Here is a 12,749-nt window from a genome sequence, read left to right as displayed (position 1 = left end):
TGTAACCCTAACTGTCACAAGCTTTATTTGAAAGTTTCATTTCTTCTGAATGCTTGTCTGGTTTAATTATTATAATTAGCTCTGCAGCATGAGTTTCTCTATTAAAAACTATTTTAAATTGTTATCTTGACATATGTATAGTAGTAACTCTTAGTAACTGGCAGTATCAGTTTCACTACAACACCAACAGAAACACTTCCTTCTGGAAAAATATTAAGTATATATTAGGAGGTAGCTGCTTTTGTGGACATTAAACAATAGAAAAATAAGGGCATGTCATGTCATTATACCAAGACCATACTATTAAAAGGGGGAAAGTTGAAATTTCATGAAACCTATTAAAATCCTTAGGCATTTGGAAAGTAGTAGGGCAGGATTTATTATTATTATTTAAATGAATAAAAATTTGCAGTTTCTCTTTGCAGTGGGACAGTGGGAATTCTAGGTTTTAGCTAACTTTAATAAGGAGATCTGGATTCTCTTCCAGTTTCATCACTTTTACAACATCCTGTTTAATGTCCTGCTTTCCCTCTGTCTAAGATCAGGGTAATATCTCACTGTCTTACTAGCACAGTGAGATGCATACTAGAACAGTGAGATATTTTACTAGGGCAGCGAGCAATTATTTAAGTCTGACAAATTAAGCTCTGCAAGTACTTTGAACTTCTCATGTGGAAGCTCCTGTTGAAATATGGGCATTTGTTTTTCTCAGCAAGTGAGACAGTAGCAGAGTGGTTGAATTCTGAAGCTCTTTAGCAAGGAAAACCAGTTCTTAACAACACCTTTACTCTCAGCTACTAGTTATAAAACTTGGAACAATAGCCATATTATGGATCAAGTGATTCCAGCCTTCTGTTTTGCTGTGTTTATAGTCTCAGAAATAATAGCCTCTGTATTGTTTCCCTAAAGTCTATATTAGAACAAAGTGTAATAACATCGGTGCTCAATTCAGAAGGTGGTAAGGCATCAGTGCCTGCAGCATTATTCACGGTATGAACACTATATCTACTGCTGACTAGATGCTACTATATCAGCAAGTGACAGCAAACTTGTTTGACTGCAGTTGATCTCAAACAGCTCTCTGAGCAGAGTGCTACAGGAAAGCACAGGAAAATGCGGTTTGTGTTTAATGTTAATCCAGTTTTGGTTAATGACGATCTAGATGATATCACTAGATGCTGTATGTGTTACTTTTAGGAGATCAAAAATTTTCTCACCTTTATATAGCTTCAAGTGTTTTGAAGAAGTAACAGAAGATGCGATTACAGAATCTTTTCAACACGTCTTAGCTCCCGAAATAGCTCATGGGGGAGCAGTCAGTTTAGCAACTGCTTTTGGCACAGATAACTGATATAATCCAATGCAGAGACATGCAATCAAGGATGCAAAAAGATCCTTAGAAAAATATGAAGACTGAGGCCGACTACAGTTAACATAAACACTGTTTTATGATAAGCTGATTCTTGATCTTTCACAATTTGTCCTTTTGAAGTATCATAAAGCATCCCCAATTTGCTCCCAATGAAATCATTAGTGTCTGCCATTGATTTGCATGGGATCAGAGCAGGCACACGTAACGAGTGTTTCATTCTGCTTCTGAAAGTAGTTCTTCTAAAGCAAAGAGTTTATTTGCCTTCCCTATCTGTATGTCCCTGCAGCCCCCAAAGCCTCAACAATTGTTAGAGGAGGAACTGGAGAGTGGGTTTAGCAGAACTACCTCAGGAAAATTACTAGTAACTATTGTAAGTTTTTGGCTTTTTTCAGGATAATTCATTCTCATTGTTACTGTGAGAAATATCTGTCCCTTTAGAGCAATACAATCTGCTTAAAATCATGTCTGATTTCTCCCCATCGTTCAAGCATCCATCAAAATTTACTTTTTTTTTGACCCACAAACATGGCTGCACTATTTGCTCAAACTGATGGACTTTCTGAAGTTCATCAAAATGACTTGAAACCTTGGACTCACAGGACAAGACACGGGATACACTTTGGCATGCCTGGGCAATTAGGGAGCTGTTATGGAAAATTACAAGAAACAGCTGGAGGAGCTATAGGAATGTTTTCTTTCTCACATAAGTTAATTGAATGAGGCTGTAGAAACCTTTTTCTCCTGTAGAAAAAACAAATACTCTAAGAAATGACATTTCTAATTTTCTTCAGTAAGAAGCAATTGCTTCTGTGTGTGTGTGTGTGTGTGTGTCCCAGTAGTCCCAAAGTCTCTATAGACAGCCAGAAGATTTATATTTCAGTGAAAGCCACTGCATCACACACAGGAGCTTGCAAAAGTACAGTAAACATCCTTCAAACAAATTCTCATGTGCCCTGACTACAAAGTAAATGGAAAGCAATACACAGGGTTGGAAAGGAACCACATTTCTAGGTTGGTTTCAATAGACTCTTAGTTTTCCCAGTGTATTAGTACTCATTCCGAGTCTGCTGCATCCTGCTTTCTCCCCCACAACACAGCTGAACTGCGCTTTGTCTACCACTGTGACCTTTTATGGAAAACCAACATATCAAGAAAGTTTATCTTTAAAACAGTACATAATAATAACTCTTGCTACTTGTGTGGGGTCTGGTTATTTTAATCTCTTAAAATGTAGTCAATAGAGACATAAAAATAACAGTTTTTTTCCCCATGTTAAAGAAGCAGGAAGGAAAGTAGATTAAAGCAGAGTCCAGGGTTAGTTTAAATACCCTGAGCCATACTGTGCCATTGATTTTTGAACAGAAATCCCCATTGAGCTCAGTGGGGATTTCTGCTTAAAAATCAATCGTGCAAAATGACACCCTCAGATTAAGATACAGAGATGGAAGATGAGGCTTAATTGGTGCATTCTTGTTGGGATAGGTTTCCCCTATAGAGGGAATCACTGCTGTTTTCATTGAACAATAAATAGCAAAACTTGGAGGAATTTTCATGCAAAAGGATTTTTATGCTAATGTTATTCCTATTGCAAATCTTACCCATATATTAGATTTTGCTAATTTCATTAAAACCAACACAGAGACATATTAAATATTCATACCTTTTTTTTTTTTTAGATTTTAGGTAATGCGAAGAATCTCTACCAGGAATGAGAGTGTACTGCTCGGGCAGAGGGAGGTGTAAGAGTACATGCTGTAGTACTCTACATACCTAATAGATGGAGGAACAAAACTAAGATTTTTCTGTGGTGTTTTCTGCAATATGAGTCATTTCATACCCATTAGTTAATATATATCAGAGTCTGTAAGAAGAAGCAATTATTTGGCCTTACGTCACAGATGGGGAAATAAAGCATGGCATCGCTGCATGAGTTGCTGGTGTTCATTCAGGAAGGGGATGGCAGTGGTGGTGGCTGAAAACTGTGTCCCCTTCTCCAGAGGCCAAGTTTCAAAATCTGCTGTTTTCTCCTTGGAGGAATGCATGGCTGCTTTTTTAAGAGGGCATGTTTCATGTAAGGAATAAAGGCAGCCACAGAATACATTTTAGGAAAAGTTAATTGCAACTATTATTGTTAGGATGTGGATTAGATGATGAAATGCCTTTCTGAAAATTTTACAGTGGAAGAGAGAAAAAGAGGACGTGTTTGAAGAAAAAAGTTCCTACAAATAGTTGTCAAGCAATGAGATAAAAGCCGACTGTAGCATTCCAGATAGAATTCTTATGGCTTTTGCCTATTCTTATCTGATTGTGATTAAGGTAGCAGGAAGCAATGGCGCTTTGAATTATTGCTGTAATTCATCTTATTGGTCCCTCGGGTAAACAAAATTTTGGTGACTTTTATTGCCATTGCAAAAAACAGTTCTGGGTGTTACTCAGAAAAGAAATGTATTGTGATATTGTGAAGAAAAAAGCTTACAGATGCTGAGGCAAATTTTGACTTGAGGCTTGTCCTGCTGAAACAGAGACTGTAATCTAAACACTCTTGACTTAAAAAAAAACAACAAAAAAGCCACACCATTATTTTGCTGAAATTCAGACAAATCTGATGGAAGTCATGTAGTTATAATAATCTAGTGATGGACATTTTGAGACATAACTTCACTGATTCTTGCATAGCCTAATCAGATCTGTTCAGGATTTATTTCCATTAGAAATGTCAATCTTTTTTTTCTTAAAAGAAAACATCTCACATAAAAAGGTGGCTTTTTGTCTCTGGCTTCTGCAACTTGAATGTAAAATCTCAAAATTTTTGTTTCCTGAAAAAAATAGTGGAAAGAAAACAATCTTTGTTTAAAAAAAAAAAGTAGGTTTAGGCAAAATAAAGGTGGGGTTTTTTTCTGTCAGTCTTATCCATACTCTAATGCTTCAAAGCATCTGTAGGGTGCATATGTTGTTTAATTTATTAACACTAATAAATACATGTCTGAGATACATTTTTGCTCTGAGGGCATAATGGTGTTTCACATTAGTAGTGTATGGCTTTGCCTGTATGGTTTTGTTTATGCTAAGTCCTGTGTTTTGTATAAATTGGTTTCAAGTAGTGACTGAAGAGGAAACTTATTCAATGGGAAAAAATGGCCTCTTAACGATGCTTTTGACATTGGCTCTGATGCATCCCAGTTCAGCCTGAGTGAGGTGGCTATTATTTGGCAGGTCTGCGTATAGCTCAGCAGTGGCTGATGCAGCTGTGCACACAGCACACAGGTTTTTAATTTTGCAATTGGTAGCTGGCCAATAAGAACCAGTTCTGTGGGCTTTCTTGCAAATGTGCAATGGGTCTTGCAAATGGGTGGGGAAGGTGTGACCCATGGTTGCTGTATATAGAATCATAGAATCATAGAATGGTTAGAGTTGGAAGGGACCTTAAAGATCATCGAGTTCCAACCCCCCTGCCACGGCAGGGACACCTCCACTAGAGCAGGCTGCTCAAAGCCCCGTCCAGCCTGGCCTTAAACACTTCTAGGGATGGGGCATCCACAACCTCCCTGGACAAGGAACAAGCAATGATACCGGAGCTGTTGCCATATTCATCCCACTGATGCCTTCAGGATTACAGTCAAGGAGAAGATACATAGTCTGGGAATAGGCAGGTGTAATGGTTGGAATACGTGCCTGATTTCTCTTAATTCCTCATGTAAAGGGTTGCAGTGTGTCTACTGCTTTTAGCAACTGACTGAAGAAACTGCAGGATATGATAGTACGTACGTGTTTTTTTAAGTGCCACAGCTTTTTCTAAGGTCCTTTGAAAAAACAGTTGTTTTTCAGACAGTTTCCTTATGAAATTGCACAAAATTTAAAGAACAGAGGGGTTGTGTTCTTTAGGAAGTATAGAAGAATCTGAGGAGTGCCAAGCTATATATATAGCTATCTCTTCATCTTGCTGAATATTTCAGCATAGCATCATTACTAACAGAAGTATGCACAATGAAAAAGTAGAAAAAGTAAAAGATTACTCATGTAAGGGATACTGATTGGTTGCTTCCCCTCAGATGTGATGTGATGACTAGAAGCATGTGTCTGAGACTGTTTCACTCCAAATAAGAGGGCTGACAGTGTGTGCCAGAAGAAGGGGAACAACTGTGTTGTGGCACAAAATCTTCATCAAGAAACTTCACGCATCTGTAAGACGCAAAGAGTTAAAATCTAGGGATCTGGATACCCCATCTGTCAGCTGCAGTTTGTGTTTTAGAGAAAGCCATGTATCCTTTATGTTTCAAGCGCTGAGCACTGATTAACTTTTTATTGTTTTTTATTGCTGTCATCAAGCATGGATTAAAGTTTGAAGGTGCAGCGTCTTTTCTAAACCTTTGTTTTATTGGAAAGAAAAGGTCCTCTAGTGACTTCACTCTGCTCATGTTCCTTTTCTTAGCCTTGCTGATGGTCATAAAAAGACCTGAAGCTGTGAAAATGCTCTTTTTAAAGTTAATTCCATCCTAAGCCATCATGTCTTTTCAGGCTCCTTGGCACTTGAGCCCCAGGTCACAGTGCAGAGATAAAAAATATGTATGTTCATAATTAGCTTATAAATAATGCAGTGTTCTCATTCAGACTTCATCCTTTCAACATGCCCATGGATTATTGTTCTCAGTGCAGTTTAAATCTCTGTGCACCATGTGGCCCAATTTTTCTACAACTTGGTAGGTTAATTCTCTATTACAAGATACTCAAAGCCCAGAGAATGCAGTGGTGGGGAGTCTGGGTAGATATTATGTTTGGTTTTCATTTGTTTTTCTGTCAAGAATGTAACAGATAAATGATACGGTGTTTGTCTTCAGGTATGAGTTTGTATCGCTGGAGTCTGAACTGTTGATGCAATAAGACTCATGCTTCACTCCTCTCTAATCTCAAAGGTTTTATACTGTAGATAGAACTAGATTGAGCTTGTTTGAGGCTGAGATGCACTAATAGGTAGTTTAATAGAATAAAGAGCATGAAAGGGGTACAGAGTTCACATGAAATATTTGGACATAAAAATGAAAGCACCCTTCTTCCCTGCAGTTTCTTGGTAAACAACCTCCAGTGCCTCTTAAAAAACCTGAAAGATTAGCCCATTTGAGGGGAAAAGAAACCCACAACATTTATTAAAGACATACCTTTTCTTCTACAGATGTTTGCTACTCAGATTTAACAAACCAGAATATTTTTAATGCGTACTGGCAATTTGCACAAAGAAAGAGAGGGTACATGAGAAAATCTACCCTAATTATCAGTCTGCTAATACTTTTGTTGAATAGGCGCTGCTATTGCTCACTGAGTATGGATGTTGTGCTGTCATTTTCAATGGGGATTTCTATGGCAAAAGGGCAGAGGGTCAGAAAAACTCCGTGATGAAACACCTAGAGTTTTTTATTATGCACCCTCCCAAACGCAAAGTGGTTAGAGGAAGAGGGGAAAAAAGAAGAAATGTCCTATCAGAAGCAAGAACTTGTAATCTCTCCTTCTGCCTCCACTCCTCAACACCTCCCACATAACTGTGGTGGCCTGTTCCCCCTGAAACCCAGCATCACCCACACGCAGAAGCCATGCTGTAAATACAGGAGATTTCCTTGTGCACTAGTGTAATTGCAGAACAGACTACCATTGTGTCGTGGTTTCGGCCCAATTTACCAAAACCGGACCGACAGATGGCCCTTCCCCCCCTTCCTCGCCGCCAAAAGAGGAGAGAGGAGGAGGAAGAGATAAGGAGATTCAGAAGTTTAGAATGAACTAAACTACTTTAATGAAGAATTAATATTAAAATAAAAATAAGGAAGAAAATAATGAAATAGATACAATATATACAAAACTGTATCAAGCTCCCAGGATGACAGTCACGTCACCGGCAGGCACTGGGGAAGTCCCGGATCAGGATCAAAGGCAGATGAACAGAGTCCTCTCTGGATGTCGGCCATCGCAGGAAGGGGGCTGACCCTTTGATCCCTCAGCTTTTATACTGAGCATGGGGCAGATGGGATGGAATACCCCAGTTGGTCAGGTTTGGGTCACCTGTCCTGTCCCACTGCTCCCCACCGATGTGACCCCTCTACGTTTTTTCCGTTTCCGACCCCCCAAGGGGGCAAATAACGAAATTGGCTGACCTTGGTTGTTATAGCAATAAGTATAAGCAAGGGCCTCCCTGCATACCATTCCTTGGCATGGAGCAGAAACATTGGGCTTATCATTCTGAGAACGAGCAGTTTTCTCCACAATATGCTGTTAATTTCAGAGAGTGAGAGGAGGCCTAGCTAGGATGTAAAGTTACAGAACAGAAAATTGGTTCAGTTTTACTTCAAACCGGGACACGTTGATAGGAGACTGAAAACTAGCAACACTTTAATGCCTTTTCTTTTCCTTTCATAGATAGAAAGGTGTGAGATCTAGTCTAGGATAGGAATACCACTGCAGCCTGAGACCATTACTGAACTTTGAAGAGTTAGAAAGAATGAGTGTGGTACTGAAAGACCGGAAAAGAAGAAATGTAAAACCCCTCATTAAAATAAAAGGGGGGAGATGGGGAAAGAAGCCCATAACCAATATTCTAGTCCTGTTTTATAAGTATCTGAAATAGAACAAATGGTGAAAAATGGTTTGGATAAGATAACCATTGAATAGTAACCAAGGAATAGTTCATGGTCAAAATTACAGATATATTGGTTGAAATCCCCCCTCACACTGCCTTGTTTTGGTTTCACTCGGTAAAACGTAATGAATAATGATGCTATGAAAGACCTGAGTGGTGGAATAAGGAGTAAGTTTATAAGATTTGCTGGAAGTGTGGAAGAATAGCCAATGTTTTGCAGGACAGGATTAAAATTCAAAATTACGTTATTCAGTTGAAGAAAGAATGGTCTGAAAAGATAGGATGAAATTCAACAGTGGTAAATTGTGCTGTGTTATCCTATTTACACAGAAGTAATCAGCAACACAAATATATGAGGAGAAGCCACTGATTTAAGAGGAATTTTTTATTATTTTTTAATTTTATTTTATTTTTTACAAAAAAGCAATGGGATAATGGTGGTTTATAAACTGCTCAAGAATCAGAGGTCTTGTACTTTTGCAAAAAGATCAAACACAATTCTGAAATTAAAAGAGCATATCTAAACCACACATTTTACAAGCCTTGAGTGAAGAGACAATAACTGTACTATACATATTACAAACATTCTGCTCCTCTCCAGTTTGTGGACAAGAAATTTCAAAACAGATTTGAACCATCACTTATAATGGGCCTAAAGAGAAGCAAAGTTTGTCTCAAAGCATGAAACGTGAGGAAAGATTGAAGAAGTTCAGGATTTGTAAGTTGAAGAGGAGTCTGAGGGGGGCATGATAATAATTACATACATAGAGATTTTTGCAAAATGAAAAAGTTTATGTAGGAGTCTGTGGTGACTATAATAAGTAATAGATTTAAATGACAGCAAGAAAGATTCTTTAGGGAATGCTTTCTAAAGCAAAGATAATAATGTACAGTTCAGGGAATTCTGAAGTTTCAGTTGTTGGAGTTCTCTAAGAAAGCGATGGGAGAGCGTTTTAGGAATGATAGAAGTATAATTGATCCTACCCTGGGCAGTGCAGCAATCAGTGCTGTGCAGTGACCTCTCAAAGTCCCCTGGAGCTCTGTGTTTTTATGTTTTTATGCAATAGTACAGTGTAAAGAAGTGCTTTAGCCAGAGCAGCTCATCCATTTCTAATAATCAGCATTGTTCAGAAAGCATGTAACTGTCCCATATTCCTGCTATCAGAATTACTGATGAATGGTTCGTTGCACTGTTCAGCTTAATCATTATTGTTTCTGATAAAATGTTTCATCTCAGAGTTCCTTTGAATTTATTATTATATGATGAAAGACTAGTTTGTGGCATAATTCCCCGATTGGACAGCACTCAGTAATGGAATCCCTTGAATGTGTAAGTGACACTACCGTATTTACTGTGTTGGTGTAAATATTCATAGGGAGATTTTTTTGCATTATCTAGTCTGTACACAGAGCATATTGTGGTTTTGCAGAGATTTCGTAGGGATAAACAAAGACTGAATGTTCGTGCAGTAGTAAGTGATGGTGAATAAGAAATGGCAACCTTCCACATTCTTTGTCTTAATAGAAAATACTTTTTAAAAAGTTCTGCATTGTGTTAGATGATTTGAGGGACATCATTAAAATCTATTTAATCTATTAATTAAGTGACCATCTGCAAACATAAGACAAAAGGTTTCTGTTATTTCACAGGGAGAATTCATTCATTAATAAAATTGACAAAATAGATTAAAGTAAATGCAAATACTAAGTTGTTCAATTGTACAGAAAGGCATTCAAAGCAGAGTGAGATGGAACTACTGGTAAAAGTATAGCCACTATGTACTATATGAAACTGCTTTAGATTGCATTGTGAACAGGGTCTAGACCTTTCAGTCATTTGCTGTTTCTGTCCAGGAGTTCCTTGCACTTGTACTTGAATTGAAGTTAAGGCTGTGTGTGCATTCCCAGGAATTCCAGATTTTGGGTTGAAATATCTTAAGCAGCGAAAATCGAAACTAAACATATCAGTAGAGTCTGATTTAAACCTCTCATCTTTAGATACATCAGATGATCAGGGAGTTTTTGGTGGCGTAATGTAATTAGATTTTTTTTTTACCTTGCTAATTATGTGATGTGTGCCGTGCTGCTTTTATGGGGAAAAAAAACCATTGGTAGACTTGTAGCCTATTTCACATCAGTATGGAGATGGCAATGTGCTCCTTATGTGCCCGATAGACCAAAGGTCAAGTGTTGAACTCCGCCTTGCTGCATGACTACTTCCCCTAGCTGAGATAGACTGATCATTTCACAGGATGCTTAGTTCAGATAGAGAACTTCCTTAGGCTTTTTGAGCAGCAAATGTGGAATATCATTCTGATTCTCTAAGATGATATTTTGCTGTTGAGTTCTTTGATCTGCCTTGTTTTCCTAATTGCACTTTTTTATTTCTGAAAGGCCTTTCATGGACAGAAACCTCCATGGAAAGTTCATTTTCTTCGGCTATCCTCGAAGGCTCTTTTGTCAATTTATTATCACAATAGCAAGATATGCTCATACAGTAAATCAATGTAGGTTAACGTTTTAATAGGAAAGGCATTCTACATTTCTCGCATCAGTCTGTATCTTCTTTCAATTATAATGTCTCTCACTGGGCTAAGCATTTGTCTGGTAGGTGTACGTATTGGCGACAACTTAATATTCAAAGGTCAAGCTGCAAAGGTCTGGCCAGTGTGATGGTATCTTTGCTCTTTAATAATCAGATGGGTTGTCTGTGATGTCTTGAAGTGCTTCTTCTAGGTGGCAGTGTACCACTGCAGTGGTTAATTGCCTGTTAGCTTCTTGGATCAATGTAAGAGAGATGTGAACATTTTTCCAAAGTCTGTTTTCTTTTTTCCTCCCAACACATCTCCATTTGAGTACTTTCCTCTGATTTATCCAAGAATAACATGAGTATGTGAGATGAAACTTCAATACTCAATTTAGGTGGCTGCCTAGGAGTCTTTTCCCTCAGGGTGGGTGGAGGAAAGGAGGAAATTTTGCCTTCTCTGCACCAGAGGTTGATGATTATTCACTACATAGGGTCAGTAAGAAGAGGTTCTGTATTTTCTCAGCTGCCTCAAGGTTGCCTTAGTGCTGTGCCTCCAGTGGGGTCAGTGATTGTATATAATTCTTAAGCTTTCTCCCGTGGGCAGCTGAATTAGCTACTGATGTGTTCTGCAAAAGTTTTGGAGCTAATAGAACCTATAGAGGCCTGCTTCCCTGCCTACTCACTACTGCTTTTTTTCTTGATTCCTCTCTTCTTTCCCTCAGATACCAGATGGTTCCATGTGCAGCTATGGAGTCTTCATTTGTTTGCAGCTGAGATAAGCATGCTTACTTGCTGGACTTTTAGGACAGGCTTCACTAAACCACCCCGACCTTCATAGCCATTAAAGAGGTTATGTTTTAGTGCTCAGCCACACGCTATTGGAATAATTTGTATAGGTGCAAATTTCAGTCACTGTGGGTACAGCATGCAGCTGTGCATGCTGTATATAGACTGTGTCCACTGCTTGTATCTGGGGACGTTTTAGGTAGATATCTGTCGCGACGGAGGGAAGACAGAGACACTCAATATGAGTGATCAGCAAGCTTCGTTTATTGAATAGTACAGCTGTCTTTTATGCTTCGTTATAATTAGCTAATACATATTCTGCAATACATCTTTCTGATTGGCCTGTCCTCCAAACTTCAACCCCGCCCTTAGTTCCTTCTTTACAGTTACTTTCATCCTCTTTTCCCATGCCTGAGCAGTTGCAATCTCCCTGTTATCATACAACAATTACAGTCAAGGACAAGGTGTCCTTACCAGCCCAGCAGTTACGGGGGCTGAATCCGATGTTTCTCAAGTTCTTGCTCGGCCAGCTGGATCATGTCTACGCGACCCTTCTCAGCTAGCCAGTGTCCCACAGATATCCCCTAAAATGGTGTTAGAAATCTGGACTAGTATACACAGCCCATGAGGCTGGCTTGTTTTCTAATGTAGCTCCCTGAGAATCTAACTGTGGGATCCTAACACTTTAAGAATTCTCATCTCTTTAAGTTCTTTTCTTCTTGATGTGAGCTTGAAATAAGAAAAAAACAATGAAAAAATATATCCTAGCCTTCCTCTTTTTAAAGATTTTCTTCTGTCACAGTCACAATTCCCAGAAGGCTGAGACCCACGCTACTTCTCACATCAACTTTCACCCTGTTGGGTTTTTTTTGGCCACAATCATGTCATAACATCCAGTGTAAATGTTAACTCCAGTTTGGGAGGGTACCAGTAGCTCACAGCTGTTCTACCTCCCTGCAGAATCAAGGAACTCTGGAGCACAAGAAATGAAGCACAGTGATTTGCTAATTTGGGGATTTATTTTACCACTTCAACATTACGGGGAAAAGGGTAATCATTGCCTCCCAACACATTTTTCATTTTTTGCTTTTCTCTAAGTTGCTATGACATACCAAACTACCTGCCAATATTGTAATAACAGCTCTTGCCAGGATGCCTTTGAATGCCTTTCCAACCTAAATGACCATATCTTTCTGAATACCTATGACTCAGGGGAGAAGGAAGAATTTAAAGTGAATCCAGTGTATGTACAAGGATGTGCTATACTTATAAAAATAAAGCAACTTTTAGTTATCTTATCACTGTGAAACTGATCAAGTACTTTCAGCAAAAGACTCCAGACACATCAATGTACCTTTATGAAAGCTTTTGAAAAATTAAGGCTGATGTGTTGACAGCTGTAATACCACTAGCTTTTAATCCTTGGTCTCTTTTTTTCATTATTA

This window comes from Numenius arquata, chromosome 11 (genome assembly GCF_964106895.1).
Source record: "Numenius arquata chromosome 11, bNumArq3.hap1.1, whole genome shotgun sequence".
In the NCBI taxonomy this organism is placed as follows: Eukaryota; Metazoa; Chordata; class Aves; order Charadriiformes; family Scolopacidae; genus Numenius; species Numenius arquata.
Note: the sequence above shows the minus strand (reverse complement) of the source record.